Source organism: Mixophyes fleayi, unplaced genomic scaffold (genome assembly GCF_038048845.1).
Source record: "Mixophyes fleayi isolate aMixFle1 unplaced genomic scaffold, aMixFle1.hap1 Scaffold_113, whole genome shotgun sequence".
In the NCBI taxonomy this organism is placed as follows: domain Eukaryota; kingdom Metazoa; phylum Chordata; class Amphibia; order Anura; family Limnodynastidae; genus Mixophyes; species Mixophyes fleayi.
In genome coordinates, this window is record NW_027445911.1 from 197,501 (window position 1) to 202,500 (window position 5,000).

At 44.7% G+C, this 5,000-nt stretch overlaps 20 pseudogenes; all 20 read right to left on the reverse strand.

Moving 5' to 3' along the window:
* LOC142112788 (5S ribosomal RNA) overlaps nucleotides 1–22 on the reverse strand; it is a 119-nt pseudogene extending 97 nt beyond the window's left edge.
* Nucleotides 23–115: 93 nt separating this feature from the next.
* On the reverse strand, nucleotides 116–234 carry LOC142112329 (5S ribosomal RNA; annotated as a pseudogene).
* A 99-nt stretch (nucleotides 235–333) lies between these two features.
* LOC142112488 (5S ribosomal RNA) lies at nucleotides 334–452 on the reverse strand (annotated as a pseudogene).
* An 89-nt stretch (nucleotides 453–541) lies between these two features.
* On the reverse strand, nucleotides 542–660 carry LOC142112463 (5S ribosomal RNA; annotated as a pseudogene).
* Nucleotides 661–1,151: 491 nt separating this feature from the next.
* On the reverse strand, nucleotides 1,152–1,270 carry LOC142112343 (5S ribosomal RNA; annotated as a pseudogene).
* A 305-nt stretch (nucleotides 1,271–1,575) lies between these two features.
* On the reverse strand, nucleotides 1,576–1,694 carry LOC142112358 (5S ribosomal RNA; annotated as a pseudogene).
* A 102-nt stretch (nucleotides 1,695–1,796) lies between these two features.
* On the reverse strand, nucleotides 1,797–1,914 carry LOC142112369 (5S ribosomal RNA; annotated as a pseudogene).
* Nucleotides 1,915–2,216: 302 nt separating this feature from the next.
* Nucleotides 2,217–2,335, reverse strand: LOC142112738 (5S ribosomal RNA; annotated as a pseudogene).
* Nucleotides 2,336–2,412: 77 nt separating this feature from the next.
* LOC142112250 (5S ribosomal RNA) lies at nucleotides 2,413–2,530 on the reverse strand (annotated as a pseudogene).
* Nucleotides 2,531–2,609: 79 nt separating this feature from the next.
* On the reverse strand, nucleotides 2,610–2,728 carry LOC142112739 (5S ribosomal RNA; annotated as a pseudogene).
* Nucleotides 2,729–2,805: 77 nt separating this feature from the next.
* On the reverse strand, nucleotides 2,806–2,923 carry LOC142112163 (5S ribosomal RNA; annotated as a pseudogene).
* A 301-nt stretch (nucleotides 2,924–3,224) lies between these two features.
* On the reverse strand, nucleotides 3,225–3,342 carry LOC142112399 (5S ribosomal RNA; annotated as a pseudogene).
* Nucleotides 3,343–3,434: 92 nt separating this feature from the next.
* Nucleotides 3,435–3,552, reverse strand: LOC142112749 (5S ribosomal RNA; annotated as a pseudogene).
* A 94-nt stretch (nucleotides 3,553–3,646) lies between these two features.
* On the reverse strand, nucleotides 3,647–3,765 carry LOC142112440 (5S ribosomal RNA; annotated as a pseudogene).
* Nucleotides 3,766–3,858: 93 nt separating this feature from the next.
* On the reverse strand, nucleotides 3,859–3,977 carry LOC142112353 (5S ribosomal RNA; annotated as a pseudogene).
* Nucleotides 3,978–4,069: 92 nt separating this feature from the next.
* Nucleotides 4,070–4,188, reverse strand: LOC142112776 (5S ribosomal RNA; annotated as a pseudogene).
* Nucleotides 4,189–4,284: 96 nt separating this feature from the next.
* Nucleotides 4,285–4,402, reverse strand: LOC142112717 (5S ribosomal RNA; annotated as a pseudogene).
* Nucleotides 4,403–4,493: 91 nt separating this feature from the next.
* LOC142112497 (5S ribosomal RNA) lies at nucleotides 4,494–4,612 on the reverse strand (annotated as a pseudogene).
* Nucleotides 4,613–4,702: 90 nt separating this feature from the next.
* LOC142112615 (5S ribosomal RNA) lies at nucleotides 4,703–4,821 on the reverse strand (annotated as a pseudogene).
* Nucleotides 4,822–4,922: 101 nt separating this feature from the next.
* Nucleotides 4,923–5,000, reverse strand: part of LOC142112246 (5S ribosomal RNA) — a 118-nt pseudogene continuing 40 nt past the window's right edge.

The following is a 5,000-nucleotide window of genomic DNA, read 5'->3' on the forward strand; positions in this document are numbered from 1 at the left end:
TCAGGGTGGTGTGGCTGTAGGTATTGCTTGCCCATTGACCTACATGTCTTATACATCTCAACACTAGAATTGAAGGACGGAGAAACAAGAGAGAAAAAAAAACGGAAAAAAAAAAAACCTACAGCACCTGGTATACCCAGGTGGTCTCCCATCCAAGTACTAATCAGGCCCGGCCCTGGTTAGCTTCCAAGATCAGATGAGATTAGGCTTGTTCAGGGTGGTATGGCTGGAGGTACTGCTTGCCTACTGGCCTATTGACATACATCTCTTATACATCTAGACACCAGCATTAAAGGAAGCAGGAACAAGAGAGAAAAAAAACCGGAAAAAAGCAACCTACAGCACCTGGTATTCCCAGGTGGTCTCCCTTCCAAGTACTAACCAGGCCTGGCCCTGCTTAGCTTCCAAGATTAGACGAGATTGGGCTTGTTCAGGGTGGTGTAGATGTAGGTATTGCTTGCTTACTGACCTACATCTATTATACATCTCAACATCGGCATTGAAGAAAGCAGGAACAAGAGAGAAAAAAAGGAAAAAATAAAACCTACAGCACCTGATATTCCTAGGTGGTCTCCCATCGAAGTACTGACCAGGCGCGGCCCTGCTTAGATTCCAAGATCAGACGAGATTGATCTTGTTCAGGGTGGTGTGGCTGTAGGTCCTGCTTGCCTACTGACCTACATCTCTTATACATCTCAACACCAGCATTGAAGGAAGCAGGAACAAGAGAAAAAAAATAACGAAAAAAAAAAAACCCATCAGCACCTGGTATCCCCAGATGGTCTCCCATCCAAGTACTAACCAAGCCCAGTCCTGCTTAGCTTCCAAGATGAAATGAGATTGGGCATGTTCAGGGTGGTTTATTGTAGGTATTGCTTCCTGACTGACCTACAACTCTTATACATCTCAACACCAGCATTGAAGGAAGCAGGAACAAGAGAAAAAAAAAAACACCTACAGCACCTGGAATTCCCAGGTGGTCTCCCATCCAAGTTCTAACCATGCCCAGCCCTGCTTAGCTTCCAAGATTAGACTAGACTGGGCTTATTCAAGGTGTTGCGCGGTAGGTATTGCTTGCCTACTGACCTACATCTCTTATACATCTCAACACGGACATTGAAGGAAGCAGGAACAAGAGAGAAAAAAAAAAAAAACTACAGCACCTGGTATTCCCAGGTGGTCTCCCATCCAAGTACTAACCAGGCCCGGCCCTGCTTTGCTTACAAGATCAGACGAGTTTGGGCTTATTCAGGGTGGTATGGCTGTAGGGATTGCTTGTCTACTCGCCTACATCCGTTATACATCTCAACACCAGCATTGGAGGAAGCAGGAACAAGAGAAAAAAAAATAATGAATAAAACAAAAACAAACAGCACCTGGTATTCCCAGGTGGTATCCCATCCAAGTACTAAACAGGTCTGGCCCTGCTTAGCTTCCAAGATAAGATGAGATTGGGCATGTTCTGGGTGGTTTACTGCAGGTATTGCTTGCATACTGACCAACATCTCTTATACATCTAGACACCAGCATTGAAAAAAGCAGGAACAAGAGAGAAAAAAAAAACGGAAAAAAAAAAACCTACAGCACCTGGTATTCCCAGGTGGTCTCCCATCCAAGTACTAACCAGGCCCGGCTCTGTTTAGCTTCCAAGATCAGACGATATTGGGCTTGTTCAGGGTGGTATGACTGTATGTACTGCTTGTCTCCTGGCCTACTGACATACATCTCTTATACATCTCATCACCAGCATTAAAGAAAGCAGGAACAAGAGAGAAAAAAACCCGAAAAAAACCAAAAACCTACAGCACTTGGTATTCCCAGGTGGTCTCCCATGCAAGTACTAACCAAGCCCAGCCCTGCTTAGCTTCCAAGATCAGACAAGATTGGGCATGTTCAGGGTGGTTGACTGTATGTATTACTTGCTTGCTAACCTACATCTCTTATACATCTCAACACCAGCATTGAAGGAAGCAGGAAAAAGAGAGAAAAAAAAAACGAAAAGAAATACCCAACAGCACTCGGTATTCCCAGGTTGTCTCCCATCCAAGTACTAACCAGACCCGACCCTGCTTAGCTTTCAAGATCAGATGAGCTTGGGCATGTTCACTGTGGTTTACTGTAGGTATTGCTTGCCTACTTACCAACATCTCTTATACATCTCAACATCAGCATTGAAGGAAACAGGTACAAGAGAGAAAAAGAAACGGAAAAAAAAAATCCTACAGCACCTGGTATTCCCAGGTGGTCTTCCATCTAAGTACTAACCAGGCCCGACCCTGCTTAGCTTGCAAGATCAGACAATATTGGGCTTGTTCATGGTGGTGTGGCTGTAGGTATTGCTTGCTTACTGACCTACATCTCTTATACATCTCAACACCGGCATTGAAGGAAGCAGGAACAAGAGAGAAAAAAAACCTACAGCACCTAGTATTCCCAGGTGGTCTCCCATCCAAGTACTAACCAGGCCCAGCCCTGCATAGCTTCCAAGATCAGACGATATCAGGCATGTTCACTGTGGTTTACTGTAGGTATTGCTTGCCTACTTACCAACATCTCTTATACATCTCAACATCAGCATTGAAGGAAGCAGGTACAAGAGAGAAAAAAAAATCCTACAGCACCTGGTATTCCCAGGTGGTCTTCCATCTAAGTACTAACCAGGCCCGACCCTGCTTAGCTTGCAAGATCAGACAATATTGGGCTTGTTCATGGTGGTGTGGCTGTAGGTATTGCTTGCTTACTGACCTACATCTCTTATACATCTCAACACCGGCATTGAAGGAAGCAGGAACAAGAGAGAAAAAAAACCTACAGCACCTAGTATTCCCAGGTGGTCTCCCATCCAAGTACTAACCAGGCCCAGCCCTCCATAGCTTCCAAGATCAGACGATATCAGGCATGTTCAGGGTGGTTTACTGTAGGTATTGCTTGCCTACTGATCAACATCTCTTATACATCTCAACACCAGCATTGAAGGCAGCAGGAACAAGAAAGAATGAAAAACGAAAAAAAAAAACGTACAGCATCTGGTTTCCCCAGGTGGTCTCTCATCCAAGTACTAACCAGGGCAGGCCCTGCTTAGCTTCAAGGATCAGACAAGATTGGGCTTGTTCAGGGTGGTGTGGCTAAAGGTATTGCTTGCCTACTGACCTACATCTGTTATACATCTCAACACCAGCATTGAAAGAAGCAGGAACAAGGAGGAAAAAAACCGAAAAAAAACCAACCTACAGCACCTAGTATTCCAAGGTGGTCTCCCATCCGAGTACTAACCAGGCCCGACCCTGCTTAGCTTCCAAGATCAGATAAGATTGGGCATGCTCAGGGTGGATGACTGTAGGTATTGCTTACCTACTGACCTACATCTCTTATACATCTCAACACCAGCATTGAAGGAAGCAGGAACAAGAGAAAAAAAATAACGAAAAAAAAAAAAACATCAGCACCTGGTATTCCCAGGTGGTCTCCCATCCAAGTACTAACCAGGTCCGGCCCTGCTTAGCTTCCAAGATAAGATGAGATTGGGCATGTTCAGGGTGGTTTACTATAGGTATTGCTTGCCTTCTGACCAACATCTCTTATACATCTCAACACCAGCATTGAAGGAAGCAGGAACAAGAGAGAACAAAAAACAAAAAAAAACAAAAACCTACAGCACCTGGTATTGCCAAGTGGTCTCCCATGCAAGTACTAACCAAGCCCAGCCTTGCTTAGCTTCCAAGATCAGATGAGATTGGACTTGTTCAGGGTGGTGTGGCTGTAGGTATTGCTTGCCTACTGACATAATCTCTTATACATCTCAACACCAGCAATGAAGGAAGCAGGAACAAGAAAGAAAAAAAAACGAAAAAAAAAAACAACCTACAGCACCTGGTATTCCCAGGTGGTCTCCCATCCAAGTACTAACCAGGCCTGGCCCTGCTTAGCTTCCAAGATTAGACAAGATTGGGCTTGTTCAGGGTGGTGTGGCTGTAGGTAGTGCTTGCCTACTGACCTACATCTATTATACATCTCAACACCGGCATTGAAGAAAAACAGGAACAAGAGAGAGAAAAAAACGAAAAAATAAAACTTACAGCACATGGTATTCCCAGGTGGTCTCCCATCCAAGTACTAACCAGGGCCGGCCCTGCTTAGCGTTCAAGATCAGACGAGATTGATCTTGTTCAGGGTCGTGTGGCTGTAGGTTTTGCTTGCCTATTAACCTACATCTCTTATACATCTCAACACTACAATTGAAGGGCGCAGAAACAAGAGAGAAAAAAAAACGGAAGAAAAAAAAAAAACCAACAGCACCTGGTATTCCCAGGTGGTTTCCCATCCAAGTACTAACCAGGCCCGGCCCTGGTTGGCTTCCAAGATCAGATGAGCATGGGCATGTTCAGGGTGGTTTACTGTAGGTATTGCTTGCTTACTGACCAACATCTCTTATACATCTCAACACCAGCATTGAAGGAAGCAGGAACAAGAGAGAAAAAAAAAATGAAAAAAAAAACGTACAGCACCTGGTATTCCCAGGTGGTCTCCCATCCAAGTACTAACCAGGCCTGGCCCCACTTAGCTTCCAAGATAAGATGAGTTTGGGCTTGTTCAGGGTGGTATGGCTGTAGGTATTTCTTGTCTACTGACCTACATCTCGTATACATCTCAACACCAGCATTGAAGGAAGCAGGAAAAAGAGAGAAAAAAAAACGGAAAAAAATACCTACAGTACCTGGTATTCCCAGGTGGTCTCCCATCCAAGTACTAACCAGGCCTGGCCCTACTTAGCTTCCAAGATCAGATCAGTTTAGGCTTGTTCAGGGTGGTATGGCTGGAGGTACTGCTTGTATACTGGCCTATTGACATACATCTCTTATACATCTCAACACCAGCATTAAAGAAAGCAGGAACAAGAGAGAAAAAAAAACGAAAAAAAAAACAACCTACAGCACCTGGTATTCCAGGTGGTCTCCCTTCCAAGTACTAACCAGGCCTGGCCCTGCTTAGCTTCCAAGATT